Source organism: Somniosus microcephalus, unplaced genomic scaffold (genome assembly GCF_052327205.1).
Source record: "Somniosus microcephalus isolate GS21.2 unplaced genomic scaffold, FLI_Smic_1.0 unresolved_chr8, whole genome shotgun sequence".
In the NCBI taxonomy this organism is placed as follows: domain Eukaryota; kingdom Metazoa; phylum Chordata; class Chondrichthyes; order Squaliformes; family Somniosidae; genus Somniosus; species Somniosus microcephalus.
The window spans coordinates 46,545,176-46,568,001 of record NW_028225186.1 but is presented as its reverse complement, the minus strand read 5'-3'; the positions used below and the strand labels follow the sequence as shown (position 1 = coordinate 46,568,001).

Below are 22,826 nucleotides of genomic sequence, written 5' to 3'. Positions count from 1 at the left end.
AATATCAGAACCAGTTGAAGTAACATTTCAAAATGAGTCTGTGAAACACCAATTCGTGATCACAAATGGGCTGGATTGCAATTTCATGGCCAGAGACCTGTTATGTGCATTTCAATTAAAAAGCATTGTAGTACTATCAACCCAGCATGTTTTCTCACAGAACCACCCCTCGAACAAACAGACCCAGGACATGATTGTCTATTTTTTATCACGGAAGATACCTCCGTCAGTGAGGATCTATCTGATGCCCCAATGCAGAGTCCTGACACAACCATGTATGTAGATGGAAGTGCGTCCGTCAGTCCCCTTGGGAAAAGACTTTCTGGATATGCAATCGCAGATCAGGACAGTAATACTTTGGAGTCTGCTGCCTTTGAGTTTCCGTATTCCGCCCAACAAGCAGAACTGTTCGCATTAATACGAGCTTGTATCTTAGGGAAGGACTTAAAGGTTAACGTTTATACAGATTCGAGATATGCCTTCGGAGTGGTTCATGATTTCGGACAATTATGGAAAAACAGAGGGTTCCTAACCTCTGCAGGAACACAGATATCCCATCAGAAATTAGTATCTGATTTGCTACAAGCCCTCATGCTACCAAAACAGATCTCCGTGATAAAGTGCTCCGCACACACAGCAGGACAGACCCCTGTAGATATAGGGAATAGATGTGCAGATCAGGAAGCTAGGGAAGCGTCCCAGGAACAACGAGTGGTTGTGCCTAGAATGATGAGCCAGACTAAAAGCTCAAATAAAAGCAAGTCTCCCTCGGAAAAGCCAATGCCAACCATCCAAGACGTCATTAAGTTACAGGAGGACGCTCCTGACCGTGATAAGGGACTGTGGAAACAGCTCGGTTGTACATATGATTGTGTGTCTAAATTATGGGTCACCCCTGCCGAGCAAAACTTGTATGTCAGATGAGCTAGCATTATGGGTTATTGAATGTATACACTTTGCAACTCATTGTGGTACCAGAGCAACTAGTGACACGTTATTAGCTACATGGTGGCATCCTAGATTACAAGCTCTGGCTCAAGGTATTAGCAGTCGCTGCCTCATTTGTCAGCAGCATAACCCGGGAAAAGGCATACCTTGTGAAATGGGTAAGACGCCGTTACCCACGGGTCCCATTGAGACCCTCCAGATGGACTATATTGAGTTAGAAAGGTGTCAGTGTTATAAATATGTACTGGTTATTGTTGATGTATTTAGTAAGTCGATTGAGGCCTACCCGACTACGGATAACAAAGCCTCCACTGTTATAAAAGTTTTAATGAGAGAAATTATTGCAAGGTACGGAATTCCAAACCGATTAAGTTCAGACAACGGCCCTCACTTTGTGGGTCTGGTAAACAAGGAGTTCTGCACTCAAATGGGCATCCAACAGCAGCTACATTGTGCCTACAGGCCACAGGCCGCCGGACTGGTCGAGCGGGCTAATCAGACCTTGAAAAATAAACTTGCCAAATTACAGGCCGAGACGGGAACTACATGGCTCAAATTACTCCCCGTGGCCTTGTTCCAAATACTTACTATCCCGGCTGGTGCCACCCCAACTGCTGCCAAAGTAGAGGGAAAGAGTGCTTGGGTCCGCCTCCACCACTGTAAAATTGTCAGTAATGCTATGCCTAAAACTTAAAGAATGCTAACCTCTCTTGCTTCCAAGAAATCTCTCCCTAAACAGACGTGCCGCGCCGACCAGCCATGCAGACGTCGCTGTGGATCCTCTCTATCAGTGCCCTGATCACCCTTGGAATAACTCAACGGCCCAGAAGGTGGACATGCCGGTGGAACCAACCCAAGCGGGTACACCACCTATGCCACGGAGACGTGCTTCGGTGCAATGATGATAACCCAGGCGGGTTCGGGAAATGGAACGTGATCAACTGGGACACCTACATTGGGCTTATTAGACAGCCCCACCGCTCGCTAATGCTGAGATACATACACAGAGGAACATTGCCATGCCATTGGACCAAGTGTAAATTTGATTACGTCTGTTGACGCCAGGTGACCAAGTCTGTTACTGCAGGACCATGCAACAGAATTACCGATGCCAAAGGACAAAACTGTTATCCAAAGTCCAACCAGGAAAAGAAAAGAAATGGACTGCCCCCTATGAGCAGCTTCGACTATTCGAGGGTAGAAGGTACCCTCACAAAGAGACGTAAACGAGATCTCCAACACACTTTCCCTGAAGAAACCCCGACGGGCAACCTATTCCTCCAGACTCACGCTGCCCTATACTCACCAGAGTCAATTGTTTGTTATCCGCCCCTGATATCTGTTGAGGGGGTGTTTACCCCAACCCCGGTTATTGTTCCCCCGGACTTTCTTTTAGGTGCTCACCTTCTCCCTCCCACAAACAATATAACAATACCCTATACCTTAACCCCGCCCGCCAATTGCCTGAAACTAAGCAGGAACCCTGGTGGCTATGAGAATTGTTGGAATGGGACGGGCTATGGCTGTAGGTCAGTATGGGTTAAGCAGAACTACACCTGCTTGATGACACGCTGCCTCCACCATCAGTGTACGATAGGACCAGACACCGGTAGCTGCACATGTGAGCAATCCGTATGTGTGTCAATAACCGAAGGAGTACAAGTTTTATGTGCAGAAGGGGATGGGGCAACTCTGAAGGTAGGGGGGGAAACCTTTATGGTAGTAAAAATAGCTAATACCCAGCCTACTGATACTCGTGAGATCCAAGGTTTTGACTATTTCCTTCCCCCGAGCCATTTAAGCACAAGGCAGAAACACGTATCTGTGATATATACCAAACCAGGCTACTTTTTCTTGAGCCAAGGAAAAGCCACTAATTTCATGGTAGTAGATACCACCCCCAGACGGTAGCCATCGCTACCTTAACCCCTACCACAGTACCCTGCCCCTCCCAATGGACATCCCACCGAAAAATAGTAGTCAGGGCAGCCTCGAAAGAGTTTTGCTCCAAGTGGAAAATCCTGAATCCCTAGGAGGACACAGAACCTCTATAGGATATGGATTTGCTGGCCTGTTCTCTATAGGCTATATTGGAGCCTATCTGGCCGCCAATAACTGGAACTACCTTATCTGTGGCCTCACCATCCTGGGTAATGCTACCATGGGGGCCCTCGACGCAGTCACTAAAGAATTGTCGGAACTCAGGTTATTCACTATGCAAAACAGATATGCCCTAGACTACCTGCTGGCCCGAGAAGGTGGTGTCTGTGCAATAGTAAAAGGTAAATGCCTTATGGGAGTCCGAGACCAGACAAAGAACATCACCCGCTTTATCACAAAGATAAGGGAACAAATGGATAATATGAAGGAAGCAAGTAACTGGGGAGATTGGGGATTTGGAGGATGGTATGACTGGTTGATAAATATGGCTATGTACCGAGTAGTTGCAATCGCCTGTATTTTTATTGGACTAGCAATCATGAAATGTGTGCTAGGAAGAATGCAGCTAGCTTTGGAAAAAAAGAGGTAGCCCGAAGATGTTAATGGTAAGACTGACCAATGAATATGAAATGAAGGAAGTAAAGTACGATGACAATGAAGAATTTGATCGACTAAATAAGTTGGACGTAACTGAATAACGGTTGGTTATCATAGAATGATAAAAGGAGGGATTGAGAATACCAAGGTCAAAGAAATAGAAACAAGAAACTGTGAAGGCAGCAAGAAGTAAAATAAAAAGGCTAAACTGATCTTTGGCTGCTAAAATGGCTGGCGCCCACAATGTTACACCTTGCTGTTAGAAACACTGTAAGGCAGAGTGCAGAAGTTATACAGACAATAGGCGATCAGAAAACACATTACCGTGATTGCAAACGCATTACCATAATGTTTAGGTGATCGGGAACCCATTACCAGGATATTTACTTAACTGTAACCCATTCAGTAAAATGTGACTTCTTTATTTCAAACTGCCAGGCCAGGAAATCAAATTAACTGTATACGTGCACAGCTCGGGATTGGTGCAGACTGTACGATGTGTTAATGTCTTCTCAAATGCAAGTATAATAATGTAACACACTGTAGGACAAACTGCTTGCTCTGTTGGATTCGCAGACTCTTGCAGGAGTCGGTGTCTATATATCAGAGTAAGACTCCGCGGATAATAAATCGTTTGAATTCTCCAGTTGTTCGACTCAGTGTTTACTGAACCAGACTGAGGGTAAAAGAATCCGTTCTAACAAATATTTCCAGCAGTTTCTGCTTTATTATTGGTTAAAACGTCCTCGGGAATATTTTCCTTTATTAGGCGGCAGGTGGTTAAGAAGGCAAATGGTATCTTGGCCTTCATAGCGAGAGGGTTTGATCACAGGAACAGGGATGTCTTGCTGCAGTTGTACAGGGCCTTGGTGAGACCACATCTTGAGTATTGTGTGCAGTTTTGGTCGCCTTATCTGAGGAAGGACATTCTTGCCATGGAAGTAGTTCTGCAAAGTTTCACCAGGCAGATAGCTGGGATGGCAGGAATGATGTATGAGGGGAGATTGTGTCGATCGGGCTTATACTCACTGGGGTTTAGAAGAATGAGAGGGGATCTAATTGAAACGTATAAAATTCTGACAGGACTGGACTGACTAGATGCAGGAACGATGTTCCCGATGGTCGGTGAATCCAGAACCAGGTGTCACAGACGAAGGTAAGGGATAAGCCATTTAGGACAGAGATGAGGAGGAATTTCTTCATCCAGCGAGTGCTGAACCTGTGGAATTCTCTACCACAGAAGGCAGCAGAGGCCAATACATTAAATATATTCAAGAAGGAGTTGGATATATTTCTTAAGGCTAAAGGGATCAACGGTTATGGGGAGAAAGCAGGGACCGGGTACTGTATTTGGATGATCAGCCATGATCTCATTGAATGGTGGAGCAGGCTCGAGGGGCCGAACGGCCTACTCCTGCTCCTATCTTCTATGTTTCTATGTTTGTATTAGCCAAGGCATAGAATTCAAGAACGGTCTGGTTATGTTTGAACAGTATAAAACACTTGTTAGGCCACAGCTAGAGTACTGCAGACAGCTTTGGTCACCACAGTACAGGAAAGATGTTATTGCACTAGAGAGGGTACCGAGGAGATTTACTAGGATGTTGCCAGGACTGGAAAATTTTAGCTGTAAGTAAAGATTGGATAGGGTTGGGTTGTTATCTTTGGAGCAGAGGAAGTGGAGTGGAGACATAATTGAGGTGCATAAAATACTGAGGGGCCAGGATACAGTGGATAGGAAGGACCTATTTCCCTTAGCAGAAATGTCAATGATCAGGGGCGTAGATTTAAAGTAACTGGTAAAATGATTAAAGAGGAGTTGACAAGAACCATTTTCACACAGAGAGTGGAGCGGATCTGGAAGTCACTACCGATCACATTAATAGAAAGCAGTATGGACATGTACTTGAAGTGCTGTAAGCTACAGGGGTACGGACCCAGAGCTGGAAAGTGGGATGAGGCAAAATATCTCTTTTTCGTCCGGCAAAGACACGATGGGCCGAATGGCCTCCTTCTCTGGCGTAAATTTCTGTATTTCTATGATCTCTGCCCCTTAATCTTCAATATTCCAGGGAATACAAGCCTAGATTATGTGATCTCTGCTCATAGCCTAACCCTTGGAGCCCTGGTAACACACTCGTGAATCTGCACCGCACATCCTTCAAGGTCAATATATCCTTTCTAAGGTGCAGTGTGCAGAACTGTACACAGTGACCTAACCAGGCCTCTGTGCAGCTGTCACACAACTTCCTTCCATTTATATTGTGCAGGGAAGCTGTCTAATAGTTTGCACAGGTCATTTCACTGTTGAAAAGTTACATTTGCACAGCTGCGATGGCCGAGTGGTTAAGGCGTTGGACTTGAAATCCAATGGGGTTTCTCTGCGCAGGTTCGAACCCTGCTCGCAGCGATTCTACTGCAAATTCTTTATTTTATTTCATCGGTTCCCTGTGGAGATCACTGGCCCCGAAACTGATTAGAATTCCCTCCACTGCACGTTATGACACTGATTAACCCAAAGCTGTTGTTCCAATTGGAAACACTAATTTGTCATCAATGAGAAATTGTGGATTTGTTTGAAACTATTTGCAAAGATCAGTGAGAAATTTACACATAAGACAGCACGTAAAAATTCCATTTAATAAAGAACCCTGCAATGTTTGGAAGGAAAAGAGTGGAAATGCGGTTTGGTTTTCTAAAGTTGAAACCGAATTAAAAAGTGTGTAAAACGACCGCGGCAGGACTCGAACCTGCAATCTTCTGATAGCATTCAGAATTTACACCGAAGTCAGACGCCTTATCCATTAGGCCACGCGGCCACACAAAAGTAGACTCAACAAATCCTAATAATGAGTGATTAAACTCCGTTACTGTGTTCATTTCATTAACAACAGAGAATACTGGAAACACTCAGCAGGTCAGGCAGCATCGAGTGAGGGAGAAACAGAGTTAACCTTTCAGGTCGAACCCTTCGTCAGAACTGGAGAAGGTTAGAGAAGAGGGATATTTAAGCAGGGGTGGGTGGAGGCGAGGTAAGAACAAAGGAAATGTCTGTGATAGAATGGACGGCAGGAGAGATTGACTTACAAAAGGGATGATGGTGCAAGGCAAAAGGAGAGGTAATAGGACAAGTTAACGAACAAAAGATGGCTCAAGATGAGGTGTGAATGATTATGGCAGAAACATTAACAACTGTCATGTGAGGAAAAATGAGAACAAATTAAAAAAATTAAAGATATACAGGGGCCAATTTATAGTCTGAAATTGTTGAACTCGGTGTTAAGTCCAGAAGGCTGTAAAGTGCCTAATAGAAAGATGAGGTGCTGTTCCTCGAGCTTACGTAGAGCTTCATTGGAACAGTGCAACAGGCCAAGGAAGGAGAGATCAGAGAGGGAGTGGAGCAGATAATTATAGTGACAGGTGACCGGAAGCTCGGGGTCACACTTGCCGACTGTTCTGCAAAGCGGTCACCCAATCTGCATTTGGTGTCACAATGTAGATTCAGCGAATACAGTAACTAAATTGTAAGAAGTACAGGTAATCGCTGATTCACCTGGAAGGAGTGTTTGGTGCCCTGGGCGATGGGAAGGACGGAATTAAAAGGGCAGGTGTTGCATCTCCTGCACTTGCATGGGATGGTGCCGGGCGAAGGAGAAGGGGTGTTGGGGTGATAGAGGAGTGGACCAGGCTGTCATGGAGAGAGCGGTCCCTTTGAAATGCTGAAAGGGAGGAGAGGAAGATGTGTTTGGCGGTGGGATCATGCTGGAGGTGGTGGAAATGGCGCAGGATGATCCGTTGAATGTGGAGGCAGGTGGGGTGAAAGGTGAGGACAAGGGGGGAACCCTATTATGTTTCTGGGAGTGAGCGCAAGGGGTGAGAGCAGTCGTGCGGGAAATGGAACAGACTCGGTCGAGTGTCATGTCAACCATGGTAGAGGGGGATCCTCAGTTGAGGAAAATGGAAGACATACCGGAAGCATTGGTATGGAAGGTGGCCTCATCAGAACAGATGCAACAGAGACAGAGAAACTGGGAGAATGGAATAGAATGGAATGGATAAATCCCCAGGGACTGATAATCTACATCCTAGTGTACTTAAGGAAGTGGCCCTAGAAATAGTAGATGCATTGCTGGTCATCTTCCAAAATTCGATAGACTCTGGAACAGTTCCCATGGATTGGAGGGTAGCTAATGTTACCCCACTATTCAAAAAAGGTGGTAGAGAGAAAACGGGGAATTATAGACCGGTAAGCCTGACATCGGTAGTGGGGGAAATGCTATGTGGATGTGGTGTATTTGGACATTCAGAGGCTTTTGAGAAGGTCCCACACAAGAGATTAGCGTGTAAAGTTAAGGCACATGGAATTGGGGGCAAGGTACTGACTTGGATAGACAACTGGTTGGCAGACAGGAAGCAAAGAGTTGGAATAAACGGGTCTTTTTCCGAGTGGCAGGCAGTGACTAGTGGGGTACCGCAGGGATTGGTGCTAGGACCCCAGTTATTCACAATATATATTAATGATCTAGACGAGGGAACTAGATGTAATATCTCCAAGTTTACAGATGACACAAAGCTGGGTGGGCATGTGTGCTGGGAGAGGAGAGAAGCTGTGTAACACTGGCGGCACACTATGTTACAGCTTTCCATGAACAGAGGGACAACCAGTAAACTCAGAAATGAATATATATAAACAATGCGAATGTATATTTATACACTCAGGGATATACCTGTTTATACACTGTATGAATAGAACTGCGTTTATGTGCTCAACCATAAATGTATTTTGATGCTTTGGCAACATAAGATGTAACTTATCATGCCAATAAAGCGATTTGAATTGTGAATTGAATTGTGAATTGTGAATTGGATGCCGAGAAACTCCAGTATGATTTGGACAGGTTGGGTGATTGGGAAGAAGCATGTCCGATGCAGTATAATGTGGATAAATGCGAGGTTGTCCACTTTGGTGGCAAAAACAGGAAGGCAGATTATTATCTGAACGTCAATAGATTGGGAGAAGGGGAAGTGCAACTAGACCTGGGTGTCCTTGTGCACTAGTCGCTGAAGGTAAGCATGCAGGTGCAGCAGGCGGTTAAGAAGGCAAATGGTATGTTGGCCTTCGTAGCGAGAGGGTTCGAGTACAGCAGCAAGGATGTCTTGCTGCAGTTGTACAGGGCCTTGGTGAGACCACATCTTGAGCATTGTGTGCAGTTTTGGTCGCCTTATCTGAGGAAGGATGTTCTTGCCATGGAGTAAGAGCAGTGAAGATTCACCAGACTGATACCTGGGATGGCAGGAATGACATATGAGGAGAGATTGGGTTGATTGGTCTTATACTCGCTGGAGTTTAGAAGAATGAGAGGTGATCTCATTGATACTTATAAAATACTAACAGGACTAGACAGACTAGATGCAGTAAGGATGTTCCCGATGGCCGGGGATTCCAGAACCAGGGGTCACAGCCTAAGGATAAGGGGTAAGCCATTTAGGACAGAGATGAGGAGGAATTACTTCATCCAGAGAGTGGTGAACCTGTGGAATTCTCTACCACAGAAGCCAGTGGAGGCAAATTGATTAAATATATTCAAGAAGGAGTTAGATATATTTCTTAAGGCTAAAGGGATCAAGGGATATGGGGAGAAGGCAGGGACAGGGTACTGAATTTGGATGATCAGCCATGATCGCATTGAATGGTGGAGCAGGCTCGAGGGGCCAAATGCCTACTCCTGCTCCTATCTTCTATGTCTCTATGTTTCTATGTTTCTATGAGTCCTTACAGCAAGCGTGGTGGGAGGAAGTGTGGTCCAGGTAGCTGTGGGAGTCAGTGGGCTTATAGTGGATGTTGGTCGATAGCCTATCCCCAGAAATGGAGACAGAGAAGTCGAGGAAGGGAAGGGAAGAGTCGGAGATGGACCATGTGAAGGTGAGGGAAGGGTGGAAATTGGAGGCAAAGTGAAAGAAATTATCTAGTTCAGGGCGAGAGCAGGAAATGGCACCAATACAATCATCGATGTACCGGAAAAAGAGGTGAGGAAGGGGACCTGAGTCGGACTTGAACAAAGAATGTTCCACATATCCCACAAAAAGGCAGGCATAGCTAGGGCCCATGCAGGCACCTATAGCAACACCTTTAATTTGGAGGAAGTGAATGGAATCAAAGGAGAAGTTGTACAATGTGAGAACAAGTGCAGCCAGGCGGACAAAGGCGGTGGTGGATGGGGACTGGTGGGGCCTCTGTTCAAGGAAGAAGTGGAGCCGCTTAAGGCCGTCCTGGTGGTGGATGGAGGTGTAGAGGGAATGGACATCCAGAGTGGAAAGGAGACGTTTGGGGCCAGGAAACTGGAAACTGTTAAAGTACGGAGGGTGTTGGAAGAGTCGCGCACGTAGGTGGGAAGGGACTGGACAAGTCGAGAAAAAATAGAGTGAAGATAGGAAGAAATCAGTTCTGTGGAGCAAGAACAGGCTGCAACAATTGGTCAACCAGGGCAGTCCTGTTTGTGGATCTTGGGAAGGATGTGGAAGTGGGCAGTGCAGTGTTGAGGAACTGAGAGATTGGCGGCCATGGGGGGAAGATCTCCAGAGGAGATGAGGTCAGTGACAGTCTTGGAAACAATTGCTTGATGTTCAGTAGTGGGGTCATGGTACAGGGGGAGGTCGGAGGAGCTGTCAGAGAGTTGCCGTTCAGCCTCCGGATGGTAGAGGACGGTTCTCCAAACAACAACAGCACCACCTTTGTCAGCAGGTTTAATGACAATGTTAGGGTTGTATCGGAGAGAACGGAGTGCTGCAAGATCAGACGGGAGTTAGGTTGGAGTGGGTGAGGGGAGCAGGGAACTGGAGATCGCCGATGTCATTTCAGTCCCATTCTATGCACTCCAAACCAACAGAGAGAGTAGACAATGGTAATGCAGTAGATGTAATTTATCTGGATTTTCAGAAGGCCTTCGATAATGTACCCCATAATAGACTGATGAACAAGGGCAGAGAATTCAGAGTCAGGCGTGAAGAAGTGGAATGGATTGCTGGCTGGCTTAAGGAGAGAAGGCAGATAGTCCGACTACCGGGTAGTTTATTCACAGTGGCAGAAGGTGGGTAGTGGTGTTCCACAAGTATCAGAGCTGGAGCCACTGCTGTTCGCAATTTATATTAACGATTTAGACTTAGTGATCAGAAACACAATTTATAAATTTGCAGATGACACCAAATTGGGGGGAATAGTCAATACTGGGGAGGACTGCAACAAGTTACAGGAGGACAGTAATAAACTTGCAGAATGGGCATAGCATTGGCAAATGAATTTGAACACAAATAAGTGTGACGTATTTCATTATGCTAGGAAGAATAGGGAGGTCAGTTTAAAAGATCTTTAAAATTATGAAAGGTTTTGATAGAGTGGATACAGAGAGAATGATTCCACTTGTGGGAAGAGCATAACTAGAGGCCATCAATATAAGATAGTCAGCAAGAAATCCAATCGGGAATTCAGCAGAAACATCTTTACCCAGAGAGTGGTGAGAATGTGGAACTCGCTACCACAGGGAGTGGTTGAAGGGAATAGTTTAGATGCATTTTAGAGGAGGCTAGGTAAGCAAATGTGGGAGAAGTGAATAGAGGGTTATGCTGATAGATTTAGATGAGGAAAGACTGGAGGAGGCTCGAGTGAAGCATAAACGGCGGCATGGACTGGTTGGACCGAACGGTCTGTTTCTGGCGGTATGTTAATAATGAGCGATTAAACCCCGGGATTGTATTTATTTCAGTTCTATTCTTTGCACTCCAAACCAATCAGCAGCTGTGAACCGTTCACTGATTGAAATACGAGAAGTCCCGATGGATCTGGAATTGTTCATTTAATGTTGGAAACGCTCCGCAGGTCATAACTCAGGATTTCCAGCTTTGCTTCAAAGTATTGCAGGTCCCGTGTGAGTTTCCATCCAAACTTTTCAACAAATAACAAAATCAAGTAACTACCCTCTCTACCAAAAATCAAATGGCCCGTACGGGGATCGAAACCGCGACCTTGGCGTTATTAGCACCACGCTCTAACCAACTGAGCTAACCGGCCATTGGATTTGGTTCATGTGTATAAGCTTATATTTTCGAGACTCTAGCTGACAATTTCCTGCATTAATCTTTCAGCATACACCTGCAGTTGTCAATCATACACTATCCTATCGGCAAATACTGTGCATATGTCACTGTGTGCCACACATGACAACAGCCAACACAAGTGCCAGGCAATGGCCAGCTCCAACAAGCGAAAGTCGAACCACCGCCCCTTCACATTCAACAGCAAGACCATCACCGAATCAGCGACCACCATTACCAACAACAACTTGCATTTATATAGCACCATTAATGTAGTAAAACGTCCCAAGGCGCTGCACAGCAGTATTTTCAGACAAAACATTTGACACCAATCCACATAAGGAGAAATTAGGGCAGGTGACCAAAAGCTTGGTCAAAGAGATAGGTTATAAGGAGCATCTTAAAGGAGGAAAGAGAGGTGGACAGGTTTAGGCAGGGAATTCCAAAGCTTAGGGCAACAGAAAGGTTGAGCGATTATAATCAGGGATGCTCAAGAGGGCTGGATTAGAGGAGCACAGATATCTCAGGGGGTTGTGGGGCTGAAGGAGATTACAGAAATAGGGAGGGGCGAGGCCATGGAGGGCATAGAAAAGCAAAATATTATTGAAATGGAGAGAGACTACAGAATGCTGCGGTTAAGATGGATCTGGGTGTCCTCGTACATGAAACACAAAAAGTTAGCATGCAGTAATTAAGTAGACAAATGGAATGTTGGCCTTAATTGCAAGGGGCATGGAGTATAAAAGCAGGGAAGTCTTGCTACAACTGTACAGGTGAGGCCACGCCTAGAGTACTGCATACATTTTTGTTCTCCTTATTTAAGGAGGGATAAACTTGCATTGGAGACAGTTCAGAGAAGGTTCTCTAGGTTGATTCCTGGGATGAAGGGATTGTCTTATGAGGAAAGGTTGAGCAGGTTGGGCCTATACTCATTGGAGGTTAGGAGAATGAGAGGTGATCTCATTGAAACATATAAGATTCTGAGGGGGCTTGACAGGGTAGATGCTGAGAGGTTGTTTTCCCTCATGGGGGAATCTAGAATCAGGTGGCATAGTTTCAGAATAAGGGTTTGTCCATTTAAGACGCAGATGAGGAGAAATTTATTCTCTCAGAGGGTTGTGATTCTTTGGAAATATCTACCCCAGAGAGCTGTGGAGCCTGAATCATTGATTATATTCAAGCCTGAGGTAGACAGATTGTTGAACTATCGGAGTGTCAAGGGCTAAGGGGGAACAGGCAGAAAAGTGGAGTTGAGGCCAAGATCAGATCAGCCATGAACTTATTGAATGGTGAAGCAGGCTCGAGGGGCCGAATGCCTACTCCTGCTCCTATTTCTTATGTTCTTATGTTCTTATAAGGGCAGCAGGTGCATGGGAACACCATCACCTCCAAGTTCCCCTCCAAGTTACATACCATCCCTTTGTGAAAATATATCACCATAACTTCATCGTCGCTAGGTCAAAATCCTGGAAATCCCTCCCTAACAGTACTATTGGACGACCTTCACCTCATTGACTGCAGCGGGTCAAGAGGGCTTCTCACTACCACCTTCTCAAGGGCAATTAGGGATGGGCAATTAATGCTGGCCTTGCCAGCGATGGCCAAATAATAGGAACAAATTAAATTAAATTAAAATAGTCACGACTGGATGTGGCAGGATTGCAGAGCATTGATCTGATCCGTTGGTTGTTGGAGCGCTTAGCTCTGTCTACACATGCTGTTTCCATAGCTTAGAATGTGTGTAGTCCTGTGTTGTAGCTTCATGAGGTTGGCATCTCATTTTAGGTACGCCTGGTGCTGCTCCTGAAATGCTCTTCTGCACTCCTCATTGAACCAGGGTTGGCCCCCTGTCTTGATGCTAATGGTAGTGTGTGAGATATGCCGGTCCATAAGGTTACAGATTGTGGTGGAATACAACTCTAAAACTGAGGCCCCCTCTGCCCTCTCGGGTGGACATTAAAGATCCCATGGCACGATTGGAAGAAGAGCAGGGGGTGATGAGGTTTACCCGGTGTCCTGTAACCAATATTTATCCGCAGATCACCATCACTAAAACAGGTTATCTTCGATTATCACTTTGTGGGAGCTTGCTGTGCACAAATTGGCTGCTGCTGTTTTTCCTACATTACAACAGTGACTATAACTTCATTGGCTGTAAAGCATTTTGAGACGTCCTGATGTGAAAGGCGCTGTTGAAATCAGAGTCTTTCTTTTACAGCCTTCGAAGTCAACTGACAAAAACCAAAACTCAACATAAATTGATTTTAACAGTAAAAGGAGTGAAGTTAGGCTGGTTAGCTCAGTAAGTTCGAGCGTGCTCCTAAATAACGCCAAGGTCGCGAGTTCGATCCCCGTATGGGCCATTTACTTTTTGATGGTGTGGGTAGTTTCTTAATTTTGCTATTTGCTGAAAAGATTGGAGCTGTAATACTTTGAAGCAAAGTTCTGCCGAGAGTTCAAGGAACTGGAAGGTTGACCCTGTGTTTCTCTGTCCACAGATGTCGCTGACCTACAAACCACCAATTAATCCTCAGGTTACCAGAAGATTGTAGGTTCTAGTTCTGCCGCGGTTTTTTTACACACTTTTAATTCGTGTTCAGTTTTATAAAACCAAACCGTGTTCCCACTTAGTAGCTGAAGGTGATTCCCTACCAGACACTGCAGAGCTCATTATTAATTAATATTTTTGATGCTGCTTTGTGTGTGTATTGCTCACTAGTTCCCAACAAATCCACAATATCTAATGGATGCCGATAAATTATTAGTGTTCCAATTGGAACAACAGCTTTGGGTTAATCAGTGTAATAAAGTGCAGTGGAGGGAATTCTGATCAATTTCGGGGCCAGTGATCGCCACAGGGAGCCGATGAAATAAAATAAATAGTTAACTTCAAAGTCGCTGCGAGCAGGGTTCAAACCTGCGCAGAAAAACCCCATTGAGATTTCGAGTCCAAACGCCTTATCCACTCGGCCATCGCAGCTGCAAATTAACATTGAGAAAATGCTTCCTACTGTGAGTGAGTCAGGAACTAGCTCAGAGAAGACAGGTCACAAATACTCACCGATAAATCCATCAGGGAATTCAGGGTTAACTTCTTTGCCCAAAGTGCGCTGAGAATGCATTAGTTGAGGCGAATACTACAGATGCATTTAAGAGGAAGGGAGAAAGGAATAGAAGGATATGCTGATAGGATTTTTTTTAATTCGTTTATGGGATGTGGGTGCGCTGGCAAGGCCAGCATTAAATGCCCATCCCTAATTGCCCCTTGAGAAGGTGGTGGTGAGCCGCCTTCTTGAACCGCTGCAGTCCGTGTGGTGAAGGTACTCCCACAGTGCTGTTAGGGAGGGAGTTCCAGGATTTTGACCCAGCAACGATGAAGGATCGGCAATATACTTCTAAGTCAGGATGGTGTGTGACTTGGAGGGGAACTTGGAGGTGGGGGTGTTCCCATGCGCCTGCTGCGCTTGTCCTTCTAGGTGGAAGAGGTTGCGTGTTTGGGAGGTGCTGCTGAAGAAGCCTTGGTGAGTTGCTGCAGTGCATCTTGTAGATGGTACGCACTGCAGCCACGGTGCGCCGGTGGTGAAGGGAGTGAATGTTTAAGGTGGTGGATTGGGTGTCAATCAAGCGGGCTGCTTTGCTCTGGATGGTGTCGAACTTCTTGAGTGTTGTTGGTGCTGCACTCATCCAGGCAAGTGGAGAGTATTCCATCACACTCCTTACTTGTGCCTTGTAGATGGTAGAAAGTCTTTGGGAAGTCAGGAGGTGAGACACCCGACGCAGAATGCCTCGCCTCTGACCTTCTCTTGTTGTCACAGTATTTATGGTCAATGGTAACCCCCAGGATGTTGATGGTCAGCTCCTTTGTTCATGTTGGACCAAGGTTTTAATGAAGTCGGGAGCCGAGTGCTCTTGGCAGAACCCAAGCCGGGCATCAATGAGCAGGTTATTGGTCAGTAAGTGCCTCTTTACGGCACTGTGGATGGCACCTTCCATCACTTTGCTGATGATTGAGAGTTGAGAGTAGACTGATGGGGCGGTAATTGGCTGGATTGGATTTGCGCTGCTTTATGTGGACAGGACATACCTGGGCAGTCTTCCACATTGTTGGATAGATGCCAGTGCTGTAGCTGTACTAGAACAGCTTGGCTGGAGCACAAGTCTTCCGAATGATAGCCGGTGTGTTGTCAGGGCCCAGAGCCATTGCTGTTACCAGTGTGCTCAGCCTTTTCTTGATATCATGTGGAGTGAATGGAATTGGCTGAAGACTGGCTTCTGTGATGGTGGGGACCACGGGAGGAGGCCAGGTGGTCCGTACAGTTTCATTTTTATTATTTTGTTTCGTAGCGGTTTGTTACAACTGACTGGATTGCTAGGCCATTTCAGAGGCAGTTAAGAGTCAACCACATTGCTATGGGACTGGAGTCACACAAAGGCCAGACCAGGTAAGGGCGGCAGATTTCTTTCCCTGAAAGACATTAGTGAACGGGCAGCATGGTGGCATAGTGGTTAGCACTGTTGCCTCACAGCGCTAGGGACCCGGGTTCGAATCCGGACCTCGGGTGACTGTCTGTGTGGAGTTTGCACATTCTCCCTGTGTTTGCGTGGGTTTTCTCCGAGTGCTCCGGTTTCCTCCCACAGTCCAAAAATGTGCAGGTTAAGTTGATTGGCTATAATAAATTGCCCCTTAGTGTTAGGGGGGTTTAAATACGTGGGGTTATGGGGATAGGGTGGGTGTAGGGGTTACGGGGATCGGGTGGGATGTGTGTCAGTGCAGGCTCGCTATTGATTCTAGTTTTTTTTTGGGGGGTGGGGGCGGAGAAATAGAGAAGGAGGAGCCTCGTTTGGAGACCAGTTCGTACAAATGGACTGTTTCTGTGGGGCAGACTCTATAATATTATGTAACACCCGTTTTAATCAGATACAGAAAGATCCGGGACTAACAAGCACATCCCTTTTAAACAGAATGACAGTACATCCCTTTTAAACAGACACAGAATGACAGTACATCCCTTTTAAACAGACACAGAATAATCCGGGACTGAATAAGTAGATCCCTTTTAAACAGACATGGAATGCTGCCTGACCTGCAGAGTGTTTTGCAGCATTTCATCTGTTTATATTTCAGATTTCCAGCATCAACACTATTTTGCTTTTGTAATGCAGTTCTATGGCGCAATGGACTTCTAGTTGTATGACAGATTGTGGGTTTGAGTCCGATCAGGGTCGGATTTTGGGTCAGGGTTTGGTGTTTCCTCCACCGACGGTACATTTTGCAGTAAATCGGTAATTCAGAGAAGGGAAACTGCCGCCCCGACACTTTCCCTCTAAGTCCTCTCAAACCCTGAACTCTGTTACACAGGAGCAGGAGGAGGCCATTCAGTCCCATGTCCCATTTACATAGGAACACGAGGCCATTCAGTCCCATGGCCGTTTTACATAGGAACAGGAGGAGGCTATTCAGTCACAGAAACCCCACAGTGCAGATAGAGGCCATTTTTGGCCCATCGAGCTTGCACCGACACATATCCCACCCTATCCCCGCAACCCCACGTATTTAATCCCCCTAACACTAAGGATCAATTTATCCGAGCCAATCAACCTAGCTTGCACATCTTTGGACTGTGGGAGGAAATTGGAGCACCCAGAGGAAACCCACGGAAACACTGAGAGAATGTGCAAACTCCATGCAGACAGTCGCCCGAGGCCGGATTCGAACCCGTGTCTCTGGGCGGCAACAGTGCTAACCACTATGCCACCGTGCTGCCTTTTACATAGGGACGCCATTCAGTCTCATGACCCTTTTACATAGGAACAGGAGGAGGCCGTTCATTCCCATGGCCCATTTACATAGGAACAGGAGCATGCCATTCAGTTCCATTACCCTTTTACATAGGAACAGGAGCATGCCATTCAGTTCCATGACCCTTTAACAAAGGAACATGAGGAGGCCATTCAGTCCCAAGGCCCTTTGACACGGGTACAGGAGAATGCCATTCAGCCCAATGACCCTTTTACTCAGGAACAGGCGGAGGCTATTCAGCCTGTTAAGTCTGTTATGCAGGAAAAGGAGGAAGCCGTTCAGCCCCTCAAGTCTGTATCAGTGGAACAGGAGGAGGCCATTCAGCCCCTCGAGCCTGTTAGATGGGAACAAGAGGAGGCCATTCAGCCCCTTGAGCCTGTTATACGGGAACAGGAGGAGGCTATTCAGCCTGTCGAGCCAGTTATACAGGAAAAGGAGGAAGCCATTCAGCCCCTCAAGCCTGATACACAGGAATAGGAGGAGGCCTTTCAGCCCTTCAAGCCTGTTATACATGAAGAGAAGGAGGCCATTCAGCCCTTCGAGTCTGTTATACAGGAACAGGAGGAGTCCATTCAGCCCCTGAAGCCTGTTATTCATGAGAAGGATGAGGCCATTCAGCTCCTCGAGCCTCTTACACAGGTACAGGAATCCATTCAGCCCCTTGAGCCTATTATACAGGAACAGGAGGAGTCCACTCAGCCCCTCGAGCCTGTTATACAGGATCAGGAGGAGACTATTCACACTGTTAAGCTTCTTATACATGAACAGCATGAGGTCATTCAGCCCCCCGAGCCTGTTACACAGGAACAGGAGGAGGCCAATAAGCCCCTCGATGCTGTTATGCAGGAACAGGAGGAGGCCATTCAGCGACTCCAGCCTGTTATTCATGAACAGGAGGAGGCCATTTAACCCCTCGAGCCTGTTACACAGGAACAGGAGGAGTCCATTCAGCCCCTCGAACCTAATGTACAGGAACAGGAGGAGGCCATTTGGCCCCTTGAGTCTGTTACACAGGAACAAGAGGAGGCCATTCAGCCCCTTGAGTCTGTTACACAGGAATAGATGGAGGCCATTCAGCCCCTCAAATATGTACAATAGAAATAGGAGGATTCCATTCAGACCTTCAAGCCTGTTACAGAGGAAAAGGAGGTGGGTATACAGTCCCAACAGCAGGACAGATCCACCAGGTGGCACAGTGTTTACAGTCGGGAGGAGAGGCCCTGCGAGTCCTCAACATTGACTCCGGACCCCATGAAGTCTCAGGACATCAGGTCAATCATGGGCAAGGTAACCTCCTGCTGATTACCACCTACCACCCTCCCTCAGCTGATGAATCATTAATCCTCCATGTTGAACACCACTTGGAAGAAGCACTGAAGGCAGCAAGGGCAGAGAATGTACTCTGGGTGGGGACCTCAATGCCCATCATCAAGAGTGGCTCGGTAGCAGCACTACTGACCGAGCTGGTCGAGTCCTGAAGGATATGGCTGCCAGTCTGGGCCTGCAGCAGGTGGTGAGGGAACCAACACGAGGGGAACACCTACTTGACCACCTCCTGACCAATCTACCTGTCACAGATGCAAAACAGTTAAAAAAGTATTCATTGGCTGTAAAGCACTTTGGGATGTCCTGATGTCGTGAAAGGCCTGTAGAAATGCAAGTCTTTCTTTTACAGCCTTCAAAGACAGTGACTTAGCTGGCAAAGACCGGAAACAGGGATGGTACTATAGGTAAGCTTTATGGATGGGCCGGTTAGCTCAGTTGATTAAAGTGTGGTGTTAATAATGCCAAGGTCGTGTGTTCGATTCCTGTACGGGCCATTTCTTTTTCGGGGGCAGGTTAATTTCTTAATTTTGTAATTTTTGAGCAGTTTAAAAGTTTAAAAAGTTAAGAAGGAATCTCACACGGGACCAACAAAGCTGCAAAATCTTAGTTCTACCGAGAGCTCATGGACCTGAAAGGTTAACCCTGTGTTTTTCTGTCCACAGATGTTCCCTGACCTGTGGAGTGTTTCCAACATTTATTGAACAATTTCAGATCCAGCATCTGCTGCATTTCGCTTTTTATTTTACCGCAGTGTCCTCGCTTCTATTAACAAAAGTCAAAAATAATTTGTAGCTACCGGAAAATGGAAATTATTGTTAATGGCAGCATTGGTGGTTCAGGGGTAGAATTCTCACCTGCCACGCTGAAGACCTGGGTTCGATTCCCAACCAAAGCACGTTAAAACTCTTAACAATTTATTTCAGAGCAAACACATCACATGAAACATTAATAATAAATTAGCTGTTCCTGTGTAACTGGGTCAAGGGAATGAATGGCCTCCACCTGTTCCTGTGTAACAGGCTCGAGGGGCTGAATGGCCTCCTCCTGTTCCTGTGTAACAGGCTCGAGGGGCTGAATGGCCTCCTCCTGTTCCTGTGTAACAGGCTCGAGGGGCTGAATGGCCTCCTCCTGTGTAACAGGCTCGAGGGGCTGAATGGCCTCCTATTCCAGTGTAACGGGCTTGAGGGACTGAATGGCCTCCTCCTGTTCCAGTTTGACAGGCTCAAGAGGCTGAATGGCCTCCTCCTGTTCTGGTTTGACAGACTCGAGGGCTGAATGGCCTCCTCCAGTTCCGGTTTGACAGGCTCGAGGGGCTGAATGGCCTCCTCCTGTTCCTATTGAAACATATTTCAGGCACTGATGTGGCTGATGTTCCGATTGTGCCCTCTGCTGCCCCGGCACAGAAAGAAAAACAGTGCCAGTGTATAAAATCCCCAAGACCTTGTACTTTCTTTCTTTCTTTCATTTCTTCCTTTTCTGTGCCATATGCTCCCTATTCTAATGTTGCTTAGTGATATATGTGTTCATATTTGCCGGTTTCAACGTGTTCATTGCTTCTGCTGCTTTGAATTGTGTCGAAAAATTGAACTGAATTTCTCCACCTGTGTGAAGTATCCTCGGGTTCGAAGCCGTTTTGGTTTCAATCAAACAAACGCACAGATTTCTCGAAGTCGCTGAGACTTTCCTGGCCAGTATTTGTTTCTTACTTCCTTGCATTTGGAAAGCTCCAGGCTCCATTCCCGGCCTGTGCTGAGGGAGCTGACCTGAGCCTGGGCAGCGGTTACAATTGGTGTCTGTGGCCATGTGTTAGGGAGAGGGTGAATGAGCCTGGCTTCTTGTCCACTCGCCCTGCTGGCTGTGGGCAATGGCTGAGCAGAGGACCAGTTGTGATGGGTTTCAGCAGGAGGGCAGAGGTGGAGAAGGGAAGTTGTAAAGATAAAGAAAGGGGCTCCCAACTGTTACAGATGCTGCTGCCCACAGTAGGCTGTTTGGACAGTGGGATACCACAGCCCATGACACACACGAGCCAATCCAGCCTCCTCGTGGACGGCCTTCACTTACACTTCTCCTTCTTAAGATGAAACTGCCATTTCATTCATGTGACTCCTAAACCACATCCCCTCTGATAGTCATTTCAAAACCATTGCACTTACAGACTCAGCTCAACATCGGCAAACCCCAGCAGCAAGCAGGTGAGATTTACGATCTCTTAATGATCAATGACCTTTCACAGGAACGTGTCAAACCAGTGCTATGTTATTAAAGTCAACACAGGATGTCAAGGTCTTAGAGAGGGTGCAGAGGAGATTTACCAGAATGGTACCAGGGATGAGGGAATTCAATTATGTGGAGAGACAGGAGAAGCTGGGGTTGTTCTCCTTAGAGCAGAGAGGGTTAAGAGGAGATTTGATAGAGATGTTCAAAATCATGAATAGTTTTGATAGCGTAAATAGCAAGAAAGTGTTTCCACTGGCAGAAGGTTCGGTAACCAGAGAACACAGATTTATGGTGATTGGCAAAAGAACCAGAGGTGACATGAGGAAACATTTTTTTTAAGCAGCAAGTTGTTGTGATCTGGAATGCGCTGCCTGAAAGGGCGGTGGAAGCAGATTCAATAGTAACTTTCAAAAGGCAGTTGAATAAATACTTGAAGGAAAAACATTACAGGGCTATGGGGAAAGGGCAGGTGAATGAAATTAATTGCATAGCTCTTTCAAAGTGCCGGCGCAGGGCTATGGGGAGAGAGTGGGGCACTGGGATTTATTTGGGATTGATACGGGTCTATGGGGCGTGAGCGTGGCAGTGTGTTTAGTTTGGGATTGATTCAGGGCTATGGGGTGAGAGCGGGGCAGTGGGATTAGTTTGGGATTGATTCAGGGTTATGGTGTGAGAGCGGGGCAGTGGGAATAGTTTGTGATTGACACAGGTCTATGGGGTGTGAGCGGGGCAGTGGGATTAGTTTGGGATTGATACAGGGCTATGGGGTGAGAGCGGGGCAGTGGGATTAGCTTGTGATTGATACAGGTCTATCGGGTGTGAGCGGGGCAGTGGGATTAGTTTGGGGATTGGTGCAGGTCTTTGGGAAGATAGCAGGTCAGTGGGATACGTTTGGGCTTGTTACATGGCTTTTGGGAGAGAGTGGGGCAATGGGATTAGTTTGGGATTGATACAGGGCTATGGGGTGAGAGCGGGAGAGTGGGATTAGTTTGGGATTGTTACAGGGCTCTGGAGAGAGAGCAGGAGAGTGGGATTGGTCTGCGATTGATACAGGTCAATATGGAGATAGTGGGTCAGTGGGTTTAGTTCAGTATTGCTGTGGCAAAGACCCAGAATTAACACAGTGGGCCGAATGGTCTCCTCTGCTCAGTAAATATCTATTGTTGGGGACTCCTCGACAGCTTTTAACACACCATTTGCTGTATACTTCCTCTCCATATTCTTCTCTAAATGTTCACTGACGGTTCCTTCACAGCTGCCCAGGCTCCCTCTTTTTCGGGTTAGCAGCAAATGTCGATACATCTGCCTCCTGTACCCAAGTCCAGATTGTTGAAATAGCAAGAAGGGCAACGGTCGCAGCAGTGATGCAGGGGGGCCCACTCTTTACATCGTCCAGTCAAAAAACCATCCAATAACTACAGCACTCTGCTTCTGTCTTTTAACCAGCTTCCTGGTTTCTAGAACGGTTTCTAGTTGAGTATTAATTTTATCCCATATAAGGTCGTAGAAACATAGAAACATAGAAGTTAGGAGCAGGAGTAGGCCATTCCGTCCCTCGAACCTGCTCCATCATTCAATGCGATCATGGCTGATCATCCAAATACAGTACCCGGTCCCTGCTTTCACCCCATACCCCTTGATCCCTTTAGCCTTAAGAAATATATACAACTCCTTGAATAGATTTAATGAATCCGCCTCGACTGCCTTCTGTGGTACAGAATTCCACAGATTCACCACTCTCTGGGTGAAGAAATTCCTCCTCATTTCTGTCCAAAATGGCTTACCCCTTATCCTTAGACTCTGACCCCTGGTTCTGGACTCCCCAACCGTCGAGAACATCCTTCCTGCATCTGGTCTGTCCAGACCTGTCAGAATTTTATAAGTTGCAATGAGATCCCCTCTCATTCTT

At 46.5% G+C, this 22,826-nt stretch overlaps 3 non-coding genes across 3 annotated transcripts; 1 reads left to right on the top strand and 2 right to left on the bottom strand.

Annotated features, from left to right (window-relative positions):
• The first annotated feature begins 5,814 nt into the window (after positions 1-5,814).
• trnas-uga (transfer RNA serine (anticodon UGA)) lies at positions 5,815-5,896 on the top strand. Its single transcript has one exon. It is a non-coding gene; the product is annotated as a tRNA-Ser (tRNA).
• A 319-nt stretch (positions 5,897-6,215) lies between these two features.
• trnar-ucg (transfer RNA arginine (anticodon UCG)) lies at positions 6,216-6,305 on the bottom strand. The gene is given in 2 exon segments: positions 6,216-6,251; positions 6,269-6,305. It is a non-coding gene; the product is annotated as a tRNA-Arg (tRNA).
• Positions 6,306-14,470: 8,165 nt separating this feature from the next.
• Positions 14,471-14,554, bottom strand: trnas-cga (transfer RNA serine (anticodon CGA)). Its single transcript has one exon. It is a non-coding gene; the product is annotated as a tRNA-Ser (tRNA).
• Positions 14,555-22,826: the final 8,272 nt, after the last annotated feature.